Here is a 13,431-nt window from a genome sequence, read left to right as displayed (position 1 = left end):
TGTTTAGTAAACAGGCTGTTTCTCTTTAATATACTTTTTTTTTTTCTAAATCATCCCCTTCCAGCTAGAGCACAGAGCATTGGCAGATAATTCGGAATTTATTGTGGGTTCTCTCCGTCTATTGGTATACATAGGTTACTCCTTGAAATTTTCTTTTCTTTTAACCGCTTATGTAAAGTTAAAGCACTTACTAGTGCATATTTTAATATTGCATGATCCTGAGTTAAAAATACTTGTAGCCACATATAAACAACATGTGGCTGACAGGGCTGTTTGCTCTATGGCACAGCTTAGTGCACTCCTGTAAACATTATTAGGGAACTTCTGAGCTAGCCATACACATTAGATATGTGTTGGCTTAGCCAAAGACTTGTTCACCATCTAATCTGGACGGGGTCATGTTGGATTTTAGCTGTCTGATACTTTTGTTCTCATGGATATAAAATGTTGGTAGAGTTGTTTGGCTGGGGCTTTCTTCCTTCTCCCTGTTCACTCTGTGTGGTGGAATTGCGAGAGTTAGCTGAATGAGAGTTTCTTGAGATCACATGTAGCATATTTTCAGTGTCTTTTGCACACAGATTTTCTGTGCAAAAAAACAAACATATGTCAGAAAAAGCTGTAGGTTTGTGGATTTTTGAATCTGTTAGGCTAGGTTCAGACTACGGAATTTCCGCCTGCAATTCCGCTTTGAAATTGCAGGCGGAAATTCCGCTTGCTAAAATGTATAGTGTAGTGAATGGGTTTCCGTCCACAAATTCACACTTCGGAATTTGTGAACGGAAAATCTGTTTGGAAATTTCCGCCTGAAGAAAGGGGTTGCTCTTTCTTCAGGCGGAAATCCGCTCTGAACATATTGGAGACTGCAGTGTCCGCACGGTCCTAGCGCCAACTGATTCAGTCAGCGCTGGCCGCACTCGGAATCTCCGGGCGGAAATTTTCTGCCCGGAGATTCCGTAGTGTGAACCTAGCCTAAATCTGAAGTGTTGCTGGGTTTTCTGTGGAAATGCAGCAAGTGGAAAATCTCCAAGTGTGGATATTTAAAGGGAACCCTATCAGTTTTTTCATGTTGGCTAGACCAAGGGCAACATGAGACAAATACAGGCTCCTTCTTCAATCTATGGCTTCTTTCACACTGCCGTTGTGACACAGCAGTGCAACGCGTGTTAGGGAACCAGGGAAGAATAGCCAGAGAAATATTTCTCCGGCTACAACTGTTTAAAAAAAAAAAAAAAACAACAACGGCACCCGACGGACCCCATAATAGTAAATGGGATCTGTCGGGACCCATTGTGCCCTGTTCGGATAACTGACGTTAAACGCAAAAAAAAAAAAAAGGGGCGTATGATGTACTCGGAACGCTGCAGTATTTCAGAGAAATAATAGTTTTAAATGTGACCTCGAATGTAGTAACTAGTTATCTGGGAGGTCCCAGATGGGCCCCTCTCTGTTTTGTGTTTAGTAAGAGATTTTGGTGCAGAAATAAAGATTTTCTGCTGTAGATAATCGTAGCTATTCATGTTTCATGTGGTCATATACTTTTACATAGTGCTGGGCGGGATACCGGTTTATACCGAATACCGAAAATTGTTGTCCTGCACGATATACATTTTTCCCATACCACAATACCAGTTGGGCCCCTCCCGCTCGGAAATTATCAACCCAGCGCTGCGTTGTCCTCACATCAGGGAACTAATCATATGTGACCCACGAGCGCTGTTCTGCTTCAACAACCCCCCCCCCAAATAATTATTAGCCCAGCGCTGCGCTGTTCCCATCGGGGAATTTATCACATGTCACCCGCAAGCGCTGCCCTTCTCGTCCTCCTGTCTGTTGCGGGCCGCAGGCACTGGAACTCTGTACTGTACGCTGTATCCCTATGCTGCCAAAAGATAAAATAAACTTTAACTCACTTTCCCCTGGTGGAGAGCCGTCAGCCTATCACCGGCCGCAGCGATGTTCCGCCTTTGCCGGTGATAGGTTGAGCGCTCAACCTATCACCGGCCGAGGCAGAACATCGCTGCGGCCGGTGATAGGCTGACGGCTCTCTGACGTTCCCATCCCCAGGGAGCAGGTGAGGCTGATACCGGACCAATGGAAGTTGAGTTAAAGTTTATTTTGTTTATCTTTTGCACCCCGGGCATAGGGATACAGTGTACAGTACAGAGTTCCAGCCAGCGCAGGCGGCCCGCAACAAACAGAAGGATGAGGAAGGCAGCGCTTGCGGGTGATATGTGATTGGCTCCCCGATGGGGACAGCGCAGCGCTGGGTTGATAATTAATTGGGGGGGGGGGGTAGTTGAAGCCGAACAGCGCTCGCGGGTCACATGATTTGGGGGGGAGAAATACTGTTATATACAGTGGAACCACCATAAGTTACAAAAATACTGTGATACACATTTTTGGTCATACCGCCCAGCTCTACTTTTACATACTATACCTCTAATTACAAAGCTATAAATTAATGGGGTTCTCCACCATAAGGTGATTTTAGTATGTACCTGGCAGGCAGTAATGGACATGCTTAGCAAGGATCTGGCTTGTCTTGGGGCTAAATGGCTATGTTGTGAGGTTACCATCATACTGTGGCTAGCTGTTTGTGAACTGGTATTTCCTGTTTGACTTTTCTTTTTTTGCCTACAAATCCCACAATTCAATTTTCCTTCCTCCCACACATCAGTCGCCCCACCCATTGAAACATAAATGAGCTGCATCCATTCAAATCAGTGTGGTTTTCAATTAGCATGCCTACAGCTGTTGCAGATTGATCTCTCTCCCACCAAGTGATCCCTCCACCCATTGAAGCAGACAGGCTCCCTGTCATCAGCTGACTAGTGAGTCAGGTCTCGGCCGCATTGCAAGCTGGGAAAAATCCGAGACAACAGTCATTTTGTATGCTGGTAAAAATTAATATTGAGGTGAAAATCACAGAAGAATTGTGAGAAAACAGTCACACACAGGTACAGACACTATATTATGAACTTTACAGCCCCTGTAGCATAGTCAAATAAAAAAAAATCCTGGAATACCCCTTTAAGTGCTCTTAGTTGTGATATCATGTCGTGGAGAAGGGCAATCCCTTAAAATGCAAATCAGAATAAAGAAGTGAATGATAAAATCTATAATTTTTTAGCTTGATGGCATTAGCATCCTTAGTTGGTATTTGACTGTGTGGAAGGAGGAATGTTTAGCATGATATCAGTTACAGTGACACTGGATGAATAAACACATTAAGATGCAGTTGTGTGACTTGGAGCTTATTATCTGGATAATTTCCATGTCAAGCAAATGATTCACTGACTGTACATTGTCCCTCTGTCTGTGCCCTCTTCTGGTATGAGTGACCGGTATATTTATGTGAGTGACATGACTATTTATGAAACATTCTGTAAATTCTTTGTGCATAATAATCTCTGAGTAAAACAGGGTATTACTTTGGCTGTAGTATTGTGCTTTAAGGTCTTTTTCACATCACATTAGAGATCTGTTCTCCTATACATTCTTTTTAGCAACTAATCAGATTGCTTCTTTCATTTTGCAGAGACCTTGTTAAAAATGAAAGAAGCAATCCGATTGGTTGCTATGGGCAACTGGACAACTTTTTTCTCTGGACAGGTTTTGATAAATCTTCCCCTAGATCTTTTTTTTAGGCCTACTGAAAATAGGAAAATATTCCTTACATTGCCTCATGTATTTCCTGTGCCCAATGCAATAAACCCATCCTCACTGTGACCAAAGGAGATCAGATCTCCGAGTGACCAAATACAGTCATAGGGGGAGATTTATCAAAACCTGTGCAGAGGAAAACTTGCCCATAGCAACCAATCAGCTTGCTTCTTTCATTTTCATGAAGGCCTGTGAAAAATGAAAGAAGCGATCTGATTGGTTGCTATGGGCAATTGGACAACTTTTCCTCTGGACAGATTTTGATAAATCTCCCCCATAGTTCCTGTATGGTTTCTAATTTTCTAATTTTGCTTTGAATAAAATATTTTAGTAGAAATTTTCCTTCAACATAAAAAAGGACTACCTACTGTAGGTTCTTCATCACATGACACAATACCACAGTTTATGTACTTTATTATGTAATGCAGGTTTATTTATTTATTTATTTTTTTTACTTTGAGCTGAATTTTATCGTAATTTTATCTCTAAAAGAGATTTGCCTGAGTTTGAGTTCATTTTAATAAGAAGAGAGAAATATAAAGCAGCCAGATATTTCTAATAGCTGCTTATCTCCTGCTGAGTAGTTGTGTTGCCATCCAGCATGTTCAGTCCCTTTTTTACCCAACGTTTCTCTTTGAGAGACAGTTTGCATCCATTCACATTACCTTTTTGGCCAATCCTGCCGAAATCTATGGAGTAGGATGAAATTCATTTTATGCATCATCAGGATTGGACTATCAAATTGACAACCCAACCATGTGCTGTGGTAGGCAACTAAACTAAAGAGGTTATCCACCATAAAGGGAATTTTAGTACGTACCTGTCAGACAGTTATGGACATGTTGAGGAAGGATCTGTGCTTGTCTTGGAGATAAATGACTGTGTTCTAAGTTCACTGTTACCATTGCTGGTATCTTTTTGTGAGAAAGCCGTCATACACAGGTACAGACACTTTATTATGAACTAAACTAACTTTACAGCCCCTGTAGCACAGTCAAATAAAATGCCCCTCTAGTGGTTTCCCTGTCAGTAGAAGCCAAAACAAGACAAGGTTCATATTGACTTCTGTGTTCCCGAATGTAGAAGAACAATGCTAGGGTTCCATGTGGTGTTATTGACGTCACTGGAATTCGCTTTGTACAGAGGGCTTCAAGGCATGTATATAAAAAATGTGATCGGTGTCCTCTTTACATTTATGTATACAGATCATTGCTAACAGTTGTGTAACAGACTGTTACCCTTAAATAACTTATAAGAACAGTCTGGATATAAAAACTGTAGGGAGCACACACGTCATGCATTCCCTCTTAACCTGAACCCCAGCAGTGTAAAATGAACAAACACATTGTAGAAATAAAAATTAAAAAGTGACACAAGGAAAAGACAATGACAAATATGTTAAAATAAAAACACACAAAAATCCAAGCAGCATTCTCCTTCCCTGCCAATCCAGTAAAGATGCCCTGGTGGCTGCCAGACAGTTTTTATTTACAGGCTCATACTAACCGTGTGGAATGTGACGGCTGCTTCAGACTCTGTCTGGTACGTCACCACCAGCAGCCTGTAAATAGAGTAATGGGCAGCAACTGGAGCTTCTGCGTTGGATTTAACCCCTTAACGACGCCGGACGTAAATGTACGTCCTGGTGAGCTGTACTTAACGCACCAGGATGTACGTTTACATCCTATACATAACCGCGAATATTGGAGCGATGCTCGGGTCATGCGCGGCAGGTCCTGGCTGCTGTTAGCAGCCAGGGATCCGCCGTAATGGTGGACATCCGCAATCGTGTGGATGCCCGCCATCAACCCCTCAGATGTCGTGATCAATACAGATCACGGCATCTGCAGCATTGCGGACACTAAAATGGATGATCGGATCGTCCACAGCACTGCCGCAGCGATCCGATCATCCAGCATGGCAGCCGGAGGTCCCTCACCTGCCTCCGCTGCCTTCCACGGGTCTTCTGCTCTGGTCTGCGATCGAGCAGACCAGAACAGAAGATGACCGATAATACTGATCAGTGCTATGTCCTATGCATAGCACTGAACAGTATTAGCAATCGAATGATTGCTGTAAAAATAAGTTTAAAAACCCCCCTCCCCCAATAAAAATGTAACTTGTCCCATTTTCCCTATTTCACCCCCAAAAAATGTAAAAAAAACAAAAAACACATTTATATACATATTTGGTATCGCCGGGTGCGTAAATATCCCAACTATTAAAATAAAATGTTAGTGATACCGTACGGTGAACGGCGTGTATGCAAAAAGAAAAAAATTAAGTCCAAAATAGCTGCTTTTTAATATTTTATTCCTAAAAAATTCATAAAAAATGTATTAAAAGCTTTAGATAAGCAAATATGGTATCAATAAAAAGTACAGATCTCGAGGCAAAAAAATGAGCCCTTATACCGCCGCTTATACGAAAAAATGTTAGTTATAGGACTTCAAAATAGGGGGATTTTAAACATACTAATTTGGTTAAACAGTTTGCAATTTTTTTAAAGCACAACAGTAATAAAAAAGCATGTTATCATGGGTATTATTTTAATCGTATTGACCCAAAGAATAAAGAACATATGTCATTTTTACTGTAAATTGTACGGCATGAAAACGAAACCTTCCAGAATTTGCAAATTTGCGGTTTTCTTTTTAATTTCTCCACACAAATAGTATTTTTTTGGTTGCGCCATACATTTTATGGTAACGTGAGTGATGGTATTACAATGGGCAACTGTTCATGAAAAAAACAAGCCCTCATAATAGTCTGTGGATAAAAATATAAAAGTTTATGATTTTTTTTAAGGCGAGGAGGAAAAAACAAAAAAGTAAAAATAAAATTGTCTGAGTCCTAAGGGGTTAAGGACATTTGCCTGTATTTTCTTTTTGAACGATCGGACAAAAGGGAGAAAGTCTTCCCTTCCAAAAGTTTGCACCACTTTGTACTGTATACTTCTGTTGTGACACATGCTTTTTGCAATGTGGGGGTACTTTTTGCAGGGTTTTGCGCTTATTTTGTGACACACTGATCAGAATGTTCAGAATGCCAGCTGTGCTAGGTTGCGGGCGGCCATGGTCGTCACGTCCCCTCCATTAATTCCTATGGGAGATGTATGATGGGGGCATGTCTGCTGTGGTCGCTTGTAATCCGGCACGGAATGGAGTTCGCTCCATGCATGCAGATAATTGGGGTTCCAGGCCCCTAGATCACACATCTTATCAGACCAGATAGACCTCCTGTGATCAGACACCTTTGGATAAGGGATAAGACTAATGCCTTCTAGGTCAAGACAGACTCTTTAACATCCAGGCTGTTGGATGAAGATTTGTGAGGCCCTGAAAGCCCTTACTGGGTGCTGGAACAAAAAATTTTTCAGTTGGGGGAAAGGTCCACTTAAAGGGTTTACAGGAAGCAAAACTATTCTCTTTTTGGCCGATAAATGTGCAATAAAAATCACTTTTGCGCTGCAGCAGCCAGGTGAACACACGCTGATCTCTGTGAGCAGTGGATATTACAAAGATATCCTGTTGTGGGCACCTATAAAAAAAAATAATCAAATTGTAGAATGGAGAACTGGCACTACTGACAGTACAGTCCTTAGCAAATCCCAATGTAGATAATGCAGAATGTGACAGGAACAAACATGTGGCAGTGCAAAACACCCAAGAGCAGCATACAGTTCCAATATAACAATGTTGAAGGAAAGAATAGGCTGCACTCACCACATTAATTCTCTTCCGTGCTTTATTCCAATAAAATCATGGGGTACATTCAGGGTGTGTTCATAGAGAGCGACATATGTTTTGCGCTGTTTAGCACATCCTCTGATGAGCCAGAGGATGTGCTAAACAGCGCAAACATATGTCGCTCTCTATGAACGCACCCCCCTGAATGTACCCCATGATTTTATTGGAATAAAGCACGGAAGAGAATTAATGTGGTGAGTGCAGCCTATTCTTTCCTTCAACATTAACCTATAAAATAAAAATAAAAAAAAAAATAACTTTGCAACTTAAATATGTTCTATACAATGGGTTTGTAAATGTTCCAATCACTCTTACAGAAATGTATGGAATAGATTTCTTTCTATTGCAGAAATGTTTTGCTGTTGAGACCTGAACTGGTCTGGCCTGTAATATCCATAAAAAGCTTTTATGGTAACTTGGGACTCTCCTGTATTTAGTATGTCAATCGTTATGTAGATAAATATCAGTCAACTAATAAAATGTCAACCTGTAAGGTAAAGGTATGCATTTTTTTTAACGTGTCCTTATGGATGGAAATGCTTTTAGATGAAGCTTTTTCTTTATTGCCCCTTTAGAGCAAACAGGTTAATTCCTGGGCCTCGGCACAAGCTTCTTATGTGTGACAAAGAAGCTAATCACTCGTCCCTGTCTCAGTACCTGCCCCTAATGTCTGGATATTTATTCATCCTGTAGCCGGTTTAATAAGCTTTTATAACCATCTCCTTACAGAAATGTCCCAGTGACAATGTTTTACAGTGGAATTAAATAGTCTTCACTTAACAGTATACTTGGCTTACTCCATAAGAAGCAAATCAGTAAACCAAGAAGTCCATGATTTTGTTAGACGAGTCCATACCATATAGGACATTGTGGACATCATGTTTATTCTGTTTGTTGGAGGTGCTCTCTGACACATGCTTTCAACATATAACCCACAATGCAAACTAAAGTAGACTGTTTAGAATACATTTTTGTAAGGTAAACAAATAATATCTATAACAAAATATAGTCTGCTGTTTTTTTTGTTTTTTTTTTGTATAAAAAGGAGCAATGCCAACCCATACCACTTTAATGGGGATCTCCATCAGGTCAGTGAGTGCTTTATAACTGCATTTGGTGTATGCTCGGGGCGCTTTCCCTGCGTACACACGCTATATGCATTTTCATTCTAGGTGAACACTGTACTATTTGGGATTGAACAGTTTACATGGATTTTTACATACTGTACCTGTAAAATGGTTAGGTACTGCATTAATAGTCCCTGCTTGTGTCAAGTGTCTGAGTTGTGTACACCATGTCCTTGAAACCGGAGAGCCTGTAGGGAAGGAAGATCTCCTAATGCTACTTAATAGTTGGGTTAACCTCTCCACTGCCAGATGTGGAAGCTGTCGGATATGGAATATGTTCTCAATGAAGTGTCAGTGATGTATTTGTTATACAGATATATGAATATATCTGTATGTGATCTAAACCTGTGGATTTCACTGCATGTGTGAAAAGGTTGTTTCCCGGTTTGCACCCTCCTCCCCCAAGTATCTACAACAGAAATCTGAGGCTGAAACTTTTATTTACTATGTATGTGCAAGTGGATCCACTCATGGACTAGCTATAGCTAGCTGACATTTAAAATGGGGCTAATCTATGGCTTTTCTGTTTACAATCCCAACACCATGTCCATAGGTGTTTTAGGATGATGCAAGAAATTAAAGCTAGCCATAAATGGACCAACCATTTTGCAGCATTTGCCAATTTCTGTAAAAGCTTGGTAGGAGTCACTCAGATTTGTCAGTATCTCTGTAACTACTGTCTCAGGCTAGCTTTTAAAAGGTTAAAGACATTGGTACTTTTCATTGGATGGCCTGTAAAGTCCATGGACATTAAGTTAGGGCTCATTAACATTAACGTCAATCCCCGTTAATTCATGCCTGTTCTCGCATCCGTTCAAGCCTTTTGCAAACTGCTGTAAATAGATCTCATTCATGTCAATGGGATTTTTTTGACTGTCCAATGGGATTTTCTTTTTCAGTCCTTTGTCAGCCGTTTGCACTTGTTTTGTTCCTATTCCATTATTTTCAGCGGAGAAAAAAATGTTGCATGCAGTATTTATTTTTTCTCCACCAAAAATTATGGATTAGAAACAGATATATGAAATTTTACATCAAAGTCTATGGCAAACTGATCAGCCTGTAATGTAATCCATTTGGGTCAGTTTTTTCCCATCCGTTTTTGATCCGTTATTACTTTTGAGCATGCTCAGAAGAGGTGTGAGCCACCAATAAGGGATACAAACTGTTTAAAAACTGATGCAACAGGATTCCGCTTAATGGCATCCCTCTGCATCTGTTTGTTAGTATGGTCCTTTTAGCAGCAATGACGGGAGAAAAATGGGACAGGAGAGAACAGCCATGTGAACCTAGCCTTACATTTTTTAAGATATGGGGGGGGGGGGGATTTGTACACCTATGAGTGTGTGGAAAGGATCACCAAATATTTTTTAAACAACTCTTAGTTTTATCACTATCCAATGACTATTAACGCTGCACATTTCTTATCAGTGCACACTTATGTGATCTAGGTTACTAGCTAAATATGGAAGGCGCTGATAAAGCTATTTTGCAGCATAAAATTTGAACTATATGCTTACTGTATGTGTGCAAAGCATCCATATTACATACTTTAGTCAGTGCAGCCAGAAATGTGCCTACCCTCCTTATTTAAGGTATATTTTTTCCCATTCTGTTGGTTTCTGTATACAAGCTTTTTTTGGTGTGGTGTGTGCTGTAAGCCAGTCTGATATCTTCCCCTTACCTGGTGAGGATTGATCTGGCTGTATTCTCCTCCTTTGAATGTGGATTTGGTGTTGAAGTTTTCCCCAACAAATCCAACCTGTGTGAACTCACTTTGAGAAGGCTGGATGCAAGGTACTCCAGGCTGCTGGAAGTTTGGAAGATGCCACATTCCTCTGTAGTTTTAAATAGTTGCCTGTAGTAGAATAGAGAGAGATTCTGAGACCTTTAGGCTAGGTTCAGACTATGGAATCTCCGGGCAGAAAATTTCCACCCGGGTATTCCGACTGAATCAGTCGGCGCTAAGACCGCACGGACAATGCAGTCTCCAATAGACTGCAATGTGTTCTGCAAGTATTTCCGCCTGAAGAATGAGCAACGCCATTCTTCAGGCGGAAATTTCCAAGCGAATTTTGCGTTCACAAATTCCACTTCACAATTTCCGAAGTGTGAATTTGTTGACGGAAACCAATTCACTACACTATACATTTTAGCAAACGGAATTTCTGCCTGCAATTTCAAAGCGGAATTGCAGGTGGAAATTCCGTAGTGTGAACCTAGCCTTATGGTCCTTTTTATTCTGTATTGGTCAGGGAAAATAAACAGCTTTGCTCTATGCAGCAATAAAGTACAGTTCTATGGGGTTTTACATAACCTCTTCACATGCAACACAAAAAGTGGCACCATATTATAGGCATTTTAGGCTGCTTTCATGCTATAAAAATACTTCTGTTTTAAATGCCGTCATAAAAATCTTGAAAATCGGCCATTAAATGGCCGTTAGAAAATCCCATTATAGACTATGGGATTTTTCTAATAGCCGATTTAACCCGTTATTAACAATAATTAATAATAGTGCATGCACTATTTCTACCGTTACTATTTCTTCCGTTCATTCGCCCGTCACAAAATAACGGCCGTTATTAATAAAGGGTTAAAACGGCTATTAGAAAAATCCCATAGACTATAATGGGATTTTCTAACTGCCTATTTTCAAGATTTTTATGACGGGCGTTTATAACGGAAGTATTTTTATAGTGTGAAAGCAGCCTAAGATGTTTGCCATGGATTGCACCTAATACTAGGGGTGTGAATCGCCAAGAATTTGGCGATTCGATTCGAATCGCGATACCAGTGTGGCGATTCGATATATCGCGATACCGTCTAGGTGACGATACATCGCGATATATCGCCCACCTGGGAGCATTCATAGATCCCAATAGACGCCGCTGTCAGCTTTGACAGCGGCGATCTAGTACTCCGGTGCTGCAAAATAAAATAAAACACACTTTCTCTTACCTGCCAACGAGCCCCCGGAGCTCCGGTACAGGTGTTCGGTCCCCGGGCTGTATTCTTCTTACTTCCTGTTAGTCCGGCGCGTCACATGGAGCTTCAGCCTATCACCAGCGGAGGCGGGACATCGCTGCGGCTGGTGATAGGCTGAAGCTCCATGTGACGTGCCGGACTAACAGGAAGTAAGAAGAATACAGCCCGGGGACCCAACACCTGTACCGGAGCTCCGCGGGCTCGTTGGCAGGTAAGAAAAGTGCGTTTTATTAAAAATTCCACATCCCTAAAAGAATCGATTCAAAAATATTTTGAATCGATTCTGTATCGGCAAATGAAAAATCGCGATTATCGCGAGAATCGATTTTTTTCTTACATCCCTACCTAATACAAGGATTTAGTTGCTGATTTTGGTGCAGGTTTCCTGTCCTCAGTAGTTCTGCAACATTTGTTATGCTGTGTATGAGTAGATGGTTGTGAGCACAAATCGAGAGATTAATCAAAACCTGTCAAGAGGAAAAGTTGCTGAGTTGCCCACAGCAACCAATCAGATCACTTCTTACATTTTTGAAAAGTCCTGTGAAAAATGAAAGAAACGATCTGATTGGTTGTTATGGTTAACTCAGCAGCTTTTCCTCTGCACAGGTTTTGATAAATCTCCCCCATTATGTGTCCACATAATATAAATGAAAGTTTCATTTTCTTTGATCTATACTATTACCCTGGAGAAGATAAATGAAAGTTTCATTTTCTTTGATCTATACTATTACCCTGGAGAGCATAAGTGTTTCTGTAGTATGCTCCTATTTTGTAGTGCTGTATGTCGCTAATACCTCTTACTTAATGCGGGTTCACGTAACGGAATCTCCAGAAAAAAATTCCGTCAGGAGATCCTCAGTACTTTCGGCAGATCCGCTCAGAAATGCATTGCCGTCTATTGCCATTATACATATAATGGTAATATCTACATTATATAAAAAGTTTTACTAACCACAGGTACACTTTAAAAATCACATCTGATGTTACTGAAATCTGCTGCAGCTTTGTTGTGCAAATCTCCGCATGGAAAATACACAGTAAATCCGCCTAGTGTGCAGCGTAGTTTGTGCATTTATTCACTCTTTTAATAAACCCTGTAAGGACATTTATGCTTTCCTGGCATACACACTAAGCAAAGAAAAAAAGCACAGTACCAACTCAACCTAAGGGTGTATTAATATACAGCATATTTTTTAATAGAAATTTCAGAGACTGGAAATGGATTCTGATAATCTAAAGTGTTTTTTTTGCAGCAAACATATTGACTGCTCCAAGTCCTCTTCAGATGACTGAAACATTCATGGACATTTCTGCAATAAATCTTGTGTGTGTGGATATATCCTAACACAGTACTATTATACAGCTATGCTAATAATAAGTGGAAGCTGAACTCCGACCCAGTGATGTGAAGAATATTCTACAGAAGCTGAATATGTAAAATCATCTTAAAGGGGTTATCCACCATAAGGTGATTTTAGTATGTACCTGGCAGACAGCAATGGACATGTTTAGGAAGGATCTGTGCTTGTCTTGTGGCTAAACGGCTATGTTGTGAGATTACCATAAACACTGTGGCTATCTTTTTGTGAACTGTGGGTATTTCTTGTTGGATTTCGTTTTGAAACTAAAAGTCCCATAGTTTTAAGTGTGAGGTCACTTTCCTCCCTCCCACATGTTAGCCACCCCACCCATTGAAACACAAATGAGTTGCATTCCATTCAAAAGACCAGTGTTTTCTAACCAGGGGCCTACAGCTGTTGCAAAATGATCTCCCTCTCCCACCCCGCTGTTGCACCACACATTGAAACAGGACAGGCTCCCTCTGATCACCTGACTAGTGATGTCAGGTGTCGACACACTGCAACCTGTGAAATCCCGAGACCTGAGTAATTTTGTATGCAGTTAAA

At 40.7% G+C, this 13,431-nt stretch overlaps 1 protein-coding gene across 1 annotated transcript in view; it reads left to right on the top strand.

The window, feature by feature from the left end:
• Positions 1-13,431, top strand: part of ARIH1 (ariadne RBR E3 ubiquitin protein ligase 1) — an 89,976-nt gene that overhangs the window by 9,969 nt on the left and 66,576 nt on the right. The gene's annotated exons all lie outside the window — the stretch shown is intronic.

The sequence above is a fragment of the Hyla sarda genome, chromosome 4, assembly GCF_029499605.1.
Source record: "Hyla sarda isolate aHylSar1 chromosome 4, aHylSar1.hap1, whole genome shotgun sequence".
Classification (NCBI taxonomy): Eukaryota; Metazoa; Chordata; class Amphibia; order Anura; family Hylidae; genus Hyla; species Hyla sarda.
This window is presented reverse-complemented; position numbering and strand designations above follow the sequence as displayed.